Consider the following 11,532-nt stretch of genomic DNA (forward strand, 5'->3'; position numbering starts at 1 on the left):
CTGTGACATGCTGCTGCTCAAAAACATCGAATTCTCGACATAGTATGGAACGAAAGGATCAAAGCCCTGGCTACAAGTCGCGAAATTTTAGTCTGATTGAGGCCGCACGGAGCTAACTTAACGAGCTACAACTTTGAAAAAGAACCTCAATGGAGATTCGACTTTTAGGAGGGTCCCGCGATTGCCGGAAGCTGTGACATGCTGTTGCTCAAAAACATCAAATTCCCGACACGGTCTGGAACGAAAGGATCACAAAATTGGCTACAATTCGCAAATTTCAGTCTGATTGAGGCCACACGGAGCTAACTTAAAGAGCTATATCTTTGAAAAAGAACTTAAATGGAGATTCGACTTTTAGGAGGGTCCCGCGATTGCCGGAAGCTGTGACATGGTGCTGCTAAAAAATATCAAATTCTCAACACAGTCTGGAAGGAAAGGATCACATCCCTTGCTACAAGTCGCAAAATTTCAGTCTGATTGAGGCCACACATAGCTAATTTAACGAGCTACAAATTTGAAAAGCAACTTTTATGGAGATTCGACTTTTAAGAGGGTCCCGCGATTGCCGGAAGCTGTGACATGCTGCTGCTCAAAAACATCAAATTCTCGACACAGTCTGGAACGAAAGGATCACAACCCGGGCTACAATTCGCAAATTTCAGTATGATTGAGGCCACACGGAGCTAACTTAACGAGCTATATATTTGAAAAAGAACTTAAATGGAGATTCGACTTTTAGGAGGGTCCCGCGATTGTCGGAAGCTGTGACATGATGCTGCTAAAAAATATCAAATTCTCAACACAGTCTGGAAGGAAAGGATCACATCCCTTGCTACAAGTCGCAAAATTTCAGTCTGATTGAGGCCACACATAGCTAATTTAACGAGCTACAAATTTGAAAAGCAACTTTTATGGAGATTCGACTTTTAAGAGGGTCCCGCGATTGCCGGAAGCTGTGACATGCTGCTGCTCAAAAACATCAAATTCTCAACACAGTCTGGAACGAAAGGATCAAAACCCGGGCTACAATTCGCAAATTTCAGTATGATTGAGGCCACACGGAGCTAACTTAACGAGCTATATATTTGAAAAAGAACTTAAATGGAGATTCGACTTTTAGGAGGGTCCCGCGATTGTCGGAAGCTGTGACATGGTGCTGCTAAAAAATATCAAATTCTCAACACAGTCTGGAAGGAAAGGATCACATCCCTTGCTACAAGTCGCAAAATTTCAGTCTGATTGAGGCCACACATAGCTAACTTAACGAGCTACAAATATGAAAAGCAACTTTTATGGAGATTCGACTTTTAAGAGGGTCCCGCGATTGCCGGAAGCTGTGACATGCTGCTGCTCAAAAACATCAATTTCTCGACACAGTCTGGAACGAAAGGAACACTGCCCTGGCTACAATTCGCCAAATTTTAGTCTGATTGAGGCCACACGGAGCTAACTTAACGAGCTACAACTTTGAAAAAGAACCTAAATGGAGATTCGACTTTTCCGCGATTGCCGGAAGCTGTGACATGCTGCTGCTCAAAAACATAAAATTCTCAACACGGTCTGGAATGAAAGGAACACAGCCCTTGCTACAAGTCGCAAAATTTCAGTCTGATTGAGGCCACACTGAGCTAACTTAATGAGCTACAACTTTGAAAAAGAACCTAAATGGACATTCGACTTTTAAGAGGGTCCCGCGATTGCCGGAAGCTGTGACATGCTGCTGCTCAAAAACATCGAATTCTCGACATAGTATGGAACGAAAGGATCAAAGCCCTGGCTACAAGTCGCGAAATTTTAGTCTGATTGAGGCCGCACGGAGCTAACTTAACGAGCTACAACTTTGAAAAAGAACCTCAATGGAGATTCGACTTTTAGGAGGGTCCCGCGATTGCCGGAAGCTGTGACATGCTGTTGCTCAAAAACATCAAATTCCCGACACGGTCTGGAACGAAAGGATCACAAAACTGGCTACAATTCGCAAATTTCAGTCTGATTGAGGCCACACGGAGCTAACTTAAAGAGCTATATCTTTGAAAAAGAACTTAAATGGAGATTCGACTTTTAGGAGGGTCCCGCGATTGCCGGAAGCTGTGACATGGTGCTGCTAAAAAATATCAAATTCTCAACACAGTCTGGAAGGAAAGGATCACATCCCTTGCTACAAGTCGCAAAATTTCAGTCTGATTGAGGCCACACATAGCTAATTTAACGAGCTACAAATTTGAAAAGCAACTTTTATGGAGATTCGACTTTTAAGAGGGTCCCGCGATTGCCGGAAGCTGTGACATGCTGCTGCTCAAAAACATCAAATTCTCGACACAGTCTGGAACGAAAGGATCACAACCCGGGCTACAATTCGCAAATTTCAGTATGATTGAGGCCACACGGAGCTAACTTAACGAGCTATATATTTGAAAAAGAACTTAAATGGAGATTCGACTTTTAGGAGGGTCCCGCGATTGTCGGAAGCTGTGACATGGTGCTGCTAAAAAATATCAAATTCTCAACACAGTCTGGAAGGAAAGGATCACATCCCTTGCTACAAGTCGCAAAATTTCAGTCTGATTGAGGCCACACATAGCTAACTTAACGAGCTACAAATATGAAAAGCAACTTTTATGGAGATTCGACTTTTAAGAGGGTCCCGCGATTGCCGGAAGCTGTGACATGCTGCTGCTCAAAAACATCAATTTCTCGACACAGTTTGGAACGAAAGGATCACAACCCTGGCTACAACTCGCAAATTTCAGTCTGATTGAGGCCACACAGAGCTAACTTAACGAGCTATATCTTTGAAAAAGAACTTAAATGGAGATTCGACTTTTAGGAGGGTCCCGCGATTGCCGGAAGCTGTGACATGGTGCTGCTAAAAAATATCAAATTCTCAACACAGTCTGGAAGGAAAGGATCACATCCCTTGCTACAAGTCGCAAAATTTCAGTCTGATTGAGGCCACACATAGCTAATTTAACGAGCTACAAATTTGAAAAGCAACTTTTATGGAGATTCGACTTTTAAGAGGGTCCCGCGATTGCCGGAAGCTGTGACATGCTGCTGCTTAAAAACATCAAATTCTCGACACAGTCTGGAACGAAAGGATCACAACCCGGGCTACAATTCGCAAACTTCAGTATGATTGAGGCCACACGGAGCTAACTTAACGAGCTATATATTTGAAAAAGAACTTAAATGGAGATTCGACTTTTAGGAGGGTCCCGCGATTGTCGGAAGCTGTGACATGGTGCTGCTAAAAAATATCAAATTCTCAACACAGTCTGGAAGGAAAGGATCACATCCCTTGCTACAAGTCGCAAAATTTCAGTCTGATTGAGGCCACACATAGCTAACTTAACGAGCTACAAATATGAAAAGCAACTTCTATGGAGATTCGAATTTTAAGAGGGTCCCGCGATTGCCGGAAGCTGTGACATTCTGCTGCTCAAAACATCAAATTCTCGACACATTCTGGAACGAAAGGATCACAACCCTGGCTACAATTCGCCAAATTTCAGTCTGATTGACGCCACACAGAGCTAACTTAACGAGCTATATCTTTGAAAAAGAACCTAAATGGAGATTCGACTTTTAGGAGGGTCCCGCGATTGCCGGAAGCTGTGACATGCTCCTGCTCAAAAACCTCAAATTCTCGACACAGTCTGGAACGAAAGGATCACAGCCCTGGCTACAATTCGAAAAATTTCAGTCTGATTGAGGCCACACGGAGCTAACTTAATGAGCTACAACTTTGAAAAAGAACCTAAATGGAGATTCGACTTTTAGGAGGGTCCCGCGATTGCCTGAAGCTGTGACATGCTGCTGCTCAAAAACATCAAATTCTCGACACAGTCTGGAACGAAAGGAACACTGCCCTGGCTACAATTCGCCAAATTTTAGTCTGATTGAGGCCACACGGAGCTAACTTAACGAGCTACAACTTTGAAAAAGAACCTAAATGGAGATTCGACTTTTCCGCGATTGCCGGAAGCTGTGACATGCTGCTGCTCAAAAACATAAAATTCTCAACACGGTCTGGAATGAAAGGAACACAGCCCTTGCTACAAGTCGCAAAATTTCAGTCTGATTGAGGCCACACTGAGCTAACTTAATGAGCTACAACTTTGAAAAAGAACCTAAATGGACATTCGACTTTTAAGAGGGTCCCGCGATTGCCGGAAGCTGTGACACGCTGCTGCTCAAAAACATCGAATTCTCGACATAGTATGGAACGAAAGGATCAAAGCCCTGGCTACAAGTCGCGAAATTTTAGTCTGATTGAGGCCGCACGGAGCTAACTTAACGAGCTACAACTTTGAAAAAGAACCTCAATGGAGATTCGACTTTTAGGAGGGTCCCGCGATTGCCGGAAGCTGTGACATGCTGTTGCTCAAAAACATCAAATTCCCGACACGGTCTGGAACGAAAGGATCACAAAACTGGCTAAAATTCGCAAATTTCAGTCTGATTGAGGCCACACGGAGCTAACTTAAAGAGCTATATCTTTGAAAAAGAACTTAAATGGAGATTCGACTTTTAGGAGGGTCCCGCGATTGCCGGAAGCTGTGACATGGTGCTGCTAAAAAATATCAAATTCTCAACACAGTCTGGAAGGAAAGGATCACATCCCTTGCTACAAGTCGCAAAATTTCAGTCTGATTGAGGCCACACATAGCTAATTTAACGAGCTACAAATTTGAAAAGCAACTTTTATGGAGATTCGACTTTTAAGAGGGTCCCGCGATTGCCGGAAGCTGTGACATGCTGCTGCTCAAAAACATCAAATTCTCGACACAGTCTGGAACGAAAGGATCACAACCCGGGCTACAATTCGCAAATTTCAGTATGATTGAGGCCACACGGAGCTAACTTAACGAGCTATATATTTGAAAAAGAACTTAAATGGAGATTCGAATTTTAGGAGGGTCCCGCGATTGCCGGAAGCTGTCACATGGTGCTGCTAAAAAACCTCAAATTCTCGACACAGTCTGGAAGGAAAGGATCACATCCCTTGCTACAAGTCGCAAAATTTCAGTCTGATTGAGGCCACACATAGCTAACTTAACGAGCTCAAAATTGAAAAAGAACCTAAATGGAGATTCGACTTTTAGGAGGGTCCCGCGATTGCCTGTAGCTGTGACATGCTGCTGCTCAAAAACAGCAAATTCTCGACACAGTCTGGAACGAAAGGAACACTACCCTGGCTACAATTCGCCAAATTTTAGTCTGATTGAGGCCACACGGAGCTAACTTAACGAGCTACAACTTTGAAAAAGAACCTAAATGGAGATTCGACTTTTCCGCGATTGCCGGAAGCTGTGACATGCTGCTGCTCAAAAACATTAAATTCTTAACACGGTCTGGAATGAAAGGAACACAGCCCTTGCTACAAGTCGCAAAATTTCAGTCTGATTGAGGCCACACTGAGCTAACTTAATGAGCTACAACTTTGAAAAAGAACCTAAATGGACATTCGACTTTTAAGAGGGTCCCGCGATTGCCGGAAGCTGTGACACGCTGCTGCTCAAAAACATCGAATTCTCGACATAGTATGGAACGAAAGGATCACAGCCTGGGCTACAAGTCGCGAAATTTTAGTCTGATTGAGGCCGCACGGAGCTAACTTAACGAGCTACAACTTTGAAAAAGAACCTCAATGGAGATTCGACTTTTAGGAGGGTCCCGCGATTGCCGGAAGCTGTGGCATGCTGTTGCTCAAAAACATCAAATTCCCGACACAGTCTGGAACGAAAGGATCACAAAACTGGCTACAATTCGCAAATTTCAGTCTGATTGAGGCCACACGGAGCTAACTTAAAGAGCTATATCTTTGAAAAAGAACTTAAATGGAGATTCGACTTTTAGGAGGGTCCCGCGGTTGCCGGAAGCTGTGACATGGTGCTGCTAAAAAATATCAAATTCTCAACACAGTCTGGAAGGAAAGGATCACATCCCTTGCTACAAGTCGCAAAATTTCAGTCTGATTGAGGCCACACATAGCTAATTTAACGAGCTACAAATTTGAAATGCTACTTTTATGGAGATTCGACTTTTAAGAGGGTCCAGCGATTGCCGGAAGCTGTGACATTCTGCTGCTCAAAACATCAAATTCTCGACACATTCTGGAACGAAAGGATCACAACCCTGGCTACAATTCGCCAAATTTCAGTCTGATTGAGGCCACACAGAGCTAACTTAACGAGCTATATCTTTGAAAAAGAACCTAAATGGAGATTCGACTTTTAGGAGGGTCCCGCGATTGCCGGAAGCTGTGACATGCTGCTGCTCAAAAACCTCAAATTCTCGACACAGTCTGGAACAAAAGGATCACAGCCCTGGCTACAATTCGAAAAATTTCAGTCTGATTGAGGCCACACGGAGCTATCTTAATGAGCTACAACTTTGAAAAAGAACCTAAATGGAGATTCGACTTTTAGGAGGGTCCCGCGATTGCCTGAAGCTGTGACATGCTGCTGCTCAAAAACATCATATTCTCGACACAGTCTGGAACGAAAGGAACACTGCCCTTGCTACAATTCGCCAAATTTTAGTCTGATTGAGGCCACACGGAGCTAACTTAACGAGCTACAACTTTGAAAAAGAACCTAAATGGAGATTCGACTTTTCCGCGATTGCCGGATGAAGGTATGAAAAACGGTAGAAAGGGGGGGTTTGAATAACGTTAGGTGTGGTAATCAGAACTTGCGCTCTGATACCAATTGAAGGTATGAAAAACGGTAGAAAGGGGGGGTTTGAATAACGTTTTCAGTACAAAACTTCCACCTTAAAGATTTTGACAAATCTTTCGAGAACTTAAGTGCTAAAGATAAGAGATAGAGAAGCACACAAGGATTTTATCCTGGTTCACTTGATAAATCACTCAAGCTACTCCAGTCCACCCGTTAAGGTGATTTCTTCCTTCTTAGAATGAAGGCAATCCACTAATCAGGTAAGAGTTACAGCTGCACTTGAAACCTACAAGTGACTAACAATTACACTGACTTAGCTCACACTAAGATTCACTCTCTTAGTCTTCTCTAGGATCCGATCAACCTTGATCTCCTAAAGGAACTAAACAAACTGTTTATCAAAGAAATGTTTACAAGAGATTTGCTTCTAAAAAGCTAATAGTAAACTCAATGAATTTCAGATGAAAGAAAGCTTAGAATATTTTGAATATGTCTTGCGTATGTGAATGCTTCTTCTTAGCCGCTTCTTTCAATCTTCAGCCTCTATATATACTCCAAGGATTAGGGTCGAGCGTTGCATGGGAAATGCTACCGTTGGAGGGCAGTTCTGGAAAATCCAGCTTCTGCTGTGGCTGAGAACGTTAGGTAGGTCGTCAGGAAGGTACACTTGCTTTTGTACTTGGATAGCGACTTGACCTTTTAACCTAGGAGACTTCTGATCAGGGGAATACTTCATATTGGAACTTGTGAAGCCGGTTGATCAGAGTCAGAGGGAAAGCACAGATCCTCTGACCATTGTATCTTCTGATTCTGAACTCAGAGGGAAGAACATGGCCTTCAGAGTTTCTTGCTTCTGGACTTCAGAGTTTCCACTATTCAGCTTCTGGATCTTCAGAGTCTTCTACACCATCAGAACATCTGAACCTTCAGTGTTTCTTGGTTATCAGAACTTCTGGATCTTCAGAGCTTCTAGCGACTGAGTCCACATCAGAGTTTGTATAGCTTCAGAACTTCTGAAGCTTTTCCACTGTTCATACTGAACATGGTGAATGCGAAAGCGTTGCTTGGGTTACCCTTTATACACAGTGCTTCTGATTTGTGTGAGATTGAGTTGAGGTCAGAGCCTGTAAATAGCACACTCAGAAAAACACGTTAGAGTACCACAATTGTTCATATCAAAAGGTTAACTTGTAATCATCAAAACATAGAGTTGTACTACTAGATCAAAACTTGATCTTACAATCTCCCCCTTTTTGATGATGACAAAACTAAAATTTTTGATGAACAATTCTTAAACATTAAACTGAATTCACTCAGAGTTTAGAGATATAGAATAAGACTTATCCTGATGTGAATAGTTTATCTTGCTCATTCTGAATTCAAGTCACTGCTTGATTCTGAGCTTAGCTCCCCCTGAATCTAATACTTGATGAAAACTTTAGTAAAGTCTAGATTCTGAGCTAAATGATGTAAGAGTTCAGAATGAAAAACTTATGACATAGATGAAAAACGAATAATCAGAGCGCATAAGTGATCAGAGTCATGGACAAGGTATCAGAGTCTTGGGTATCAGAGTCAACTTAGAATCACTTCAGAAGAAGTGAAATGTATTCCTTGTATTTGCCCAGTGACACATCTATGGTCATGAAGGTGGAACTCTTAAAATCTCCAAAAGAAAAATAAATCACACTAACACATCTTACACATCAAAAACTGGGTTTACTCCCCCTTTTTGTCATAAGCAAAAAGCCTGGGGTGTGAAAAACTTAGCTTGAAGTACAAGGTACTCCCCCTTAGAGAAGGTCTAAGTTTAAAGAAAACGAAAACGATGTAAGAATCAGAGTTAGGCGAAATAAATAAAAGAGTTAATGCAAGGGATGAACGTTTACCACCGGTCAAGTGAGTAAATAGAAGAGTCAGTTACCAAGAACTTAACCTCGAGAAACTGTAGGAGCATTAACTTGCAGAGAGAAAGTGAAGCCTATAAAAAGCGTTGGAGAGAAAGGTAAGCTTCACACCTCGAACAATTTTCAGTAAAAAAGAATGGCATCATACAACGTAGCACTAGAAGAGCTGAGGAAGAAGGCCTTTGAAGAGGACTTGTTCCTGAACATCAGGCATCCAGAGGGTACAACGACCATCTCGGAGCTAACACGGAAACTGCTGGAAGAGGACCTGCGTTCAGAGTTGGAGAGAGACCTGAAGGAATTTCTTGCCTTCGTGGAGGAGGTGCAAGAGCTCAGCCGGCTTGAACTCAAGCTGCTGGAAGAAAAAGAAATCTTGGAAGAGAAACGCAAGACTTCAGAAGAGAGTCTGGAGAGGGATGAGCTAAAGGTCAGGCTCAACAACATCCAGCATGTACTGGAGCGTCTAGAGAAAGATAGGTCAGAGCAGCGCCAGGAGTGCAGAAGAATGAGGAGAGATCCTCCATTCTAGACTTTATAGGGAAGTAATGTATGGTGTAAACATAAAAAGATTATGAATAAAACGAGTTTAGCAAACATATGTGACACAAGTATATAGATATGCATATATAATCACAAACGAACAAATTAAAAAGGAAACAGAGTTTAACAAAAGGAAAACAAAGTTAACGAAAAAGAAGAAAAAGAAGAGATCCTAAAACTAAGGTTTGTCAGTGCGTCGCAGAAGTTCCATCATCATGTGCTTCATCTCAATCAGCATGGATTCATGAGTGTTAAGACGTTGTTCCATGATGTCGAGTCTGGATGAGCTTGGCTGAGTAGAACTGGAAGGAACATTCTGAGCAGCTTGAGGATCTGGAATGGAAGCAGAAGCAGCAGGAGTAAACACAACTGGTGCAAGTGCTTGGCATCTAAGAGCTTCAGCCTCAGCTTCAAGTCGCTCTGCCTCAAGTCTGGCTTGTTCAGCTTGAGCTGCTGCCTGACATGCAGCTTCTTCTGCTTGTTCTTTCTTTCTCTTGGCTTCTTCAATAGCTTCAAGAAGCTTATTTCTCTGTTCTTGTTCATGAAGAGCCACCCTTCTAGCAAACCTTTGCTTTGCAGCCTCAATGCTCTGACTTCCCTCTGCATGCAGGAGCTGCATCATAATTGGAACTTGAGCCACTAGCCAAGTGCTCAGATTGTTCCACTCATCAACCACACTTTCAGCATTCTCACTGAGGTCAGTCTGACCGTGCACATTGCGGAGCCTCAAGGAGGCTTCATGATAGAAAATATTGATGCACTCAGAGAGAGATGTGGGTTGAAGGTGAGTATAGGGAATTATGGAGAGGTTGGTTTCAGGAGAGGCTGGGTGATTGCTGCTATGAGCTTCAGAGACACCTTGTGGAGAACCAATGTTAATCATGGGAGCATTGGGTTCAGAGGTTCCAAGGTGAGGGTCTGAAGTTTCAACCAGAGGATGAGGTGATCTAACCGAGGATTGGTTAGACACTGAATGTTCGGGTTCAGGGTCTGGTTGAATGGGCTCTTGTTGGTCAGGGACATGGTGAGCTTGTTGAACCAAGGGGTCTGCCTCTTGTAAAGGATTAGCCAAGATAGGTTCGTCTGGGTCTACTAGACGTTCAGGTCTAGTGCCAGGATATCTCCTAGGGCTTGGACAAGTTAGGTAATATTCTTCCAAGGAAGACACTTTTTCTTTTCTAACCTCCATGAATTTTCGAATGGATTCAGAGTTATTGGAGGGAGAAGAATCAGCAACATTGGTTGGGAAGGATACAGGCGTAAAGGCTGTTGAAGAGTCTGTATCCGTGGTTCTGGCAGCAGGACGTGCTGATGCTCTGGGAGCAGAGTGATCAGACGTTCTGGGTTGTGGTTCTGTTTGGTTTGGCTCGGGTTGTTCATGGATGATGGGTTCAGAGGATAATGGGTCGTACGGAATGGTAAGGAGAGAGGTTGGTTCTTCTGACCTAGAGGGTTGGTTCTGAAGCAAATTCCAGAGAGGTGCTTCAGTAGGAGAAGGTTGAAAGAAGGAAGATCTTGGGGAATGTGGTGGAGTGGAGGTTTGTGCGGCTGGCTGGGATTCAGGAATAGGAGTGAGGGGATTTGAGGAGTGTTTGAGCATAGCAGAAATAGGGAGTGCATCAAATAAATTCAAATCATCATCAGAAGCAAGTGCAGGCTTACTTGAATGTGCTGATGATCGAGTCACTCTGGCAGGAGGTTCAGTCCTTCTGACCACTTCAGCTGCTGGTTCCACCCGAGTAGGCTTCACCACGATTCTGACCTTCTTCTTCTTCTTCTTTGGAGGACCATCCTCACTATCACTATCATCACCATCATCAGGCTTTCTCTTCGTCTTCTTGACCAGAGGGACATCAGATTCCTCAGAAGATTCTTCCAGAACCATCTTCCTCTGAGCTTTCTTCTTGGGAGGAGAAGGAAACTCTGGAGCTGGCGGTAGTCTGCTGAGAAATCATCAAGGTCAATTTCGAATCCTTGAGCCCTGAGGTCTTCAACATAGCATCTGATGGCGTCAGGATGGTCTGCCTGAGTCCACAGAGGGTAGTCATTCAGAGGCATCCTTCTACCTCTGATCTCAGAAGATGTGTCTTCATGAGCAGGAGCAATCTTCTCTGGACCAAACCCATCTTCTTCAGAGAATTTGCAGTGAAGACATCACTGACAATTGTGCTTAGATCCTCTGTGCAACCAGCATTGATCAGATCTTGAACGAGGCCACTCTCAATCAAGAGATCAGACAACAGTCTCCCAAAGGGGATATACTTGATTGCTGACTGATGGAGGCAGTGTGCGAGACTTCCGGATGCATTCCTTCAAGTAGGAGAACAGGAAGTAGGAAGACAGATCTTCTCCTGATTTGGATGAAGAACAACATCGCCTTCTGGTTGAAGTTGATGTAGTCT

This window comes from Lotus japonicus, chromosome 2, assembly GCF_012489685.1.
Source record: "Lotus japonicus ecotype B-129 chromosome 2, LjGifu_v1.2".
NCBI classification, from domain to species: Eukaryota; Viridiplantae; Streptophyta; class Magnoliopsida; order Fabales; family Fabaceae; genus Lotus; species Lotus japonicus.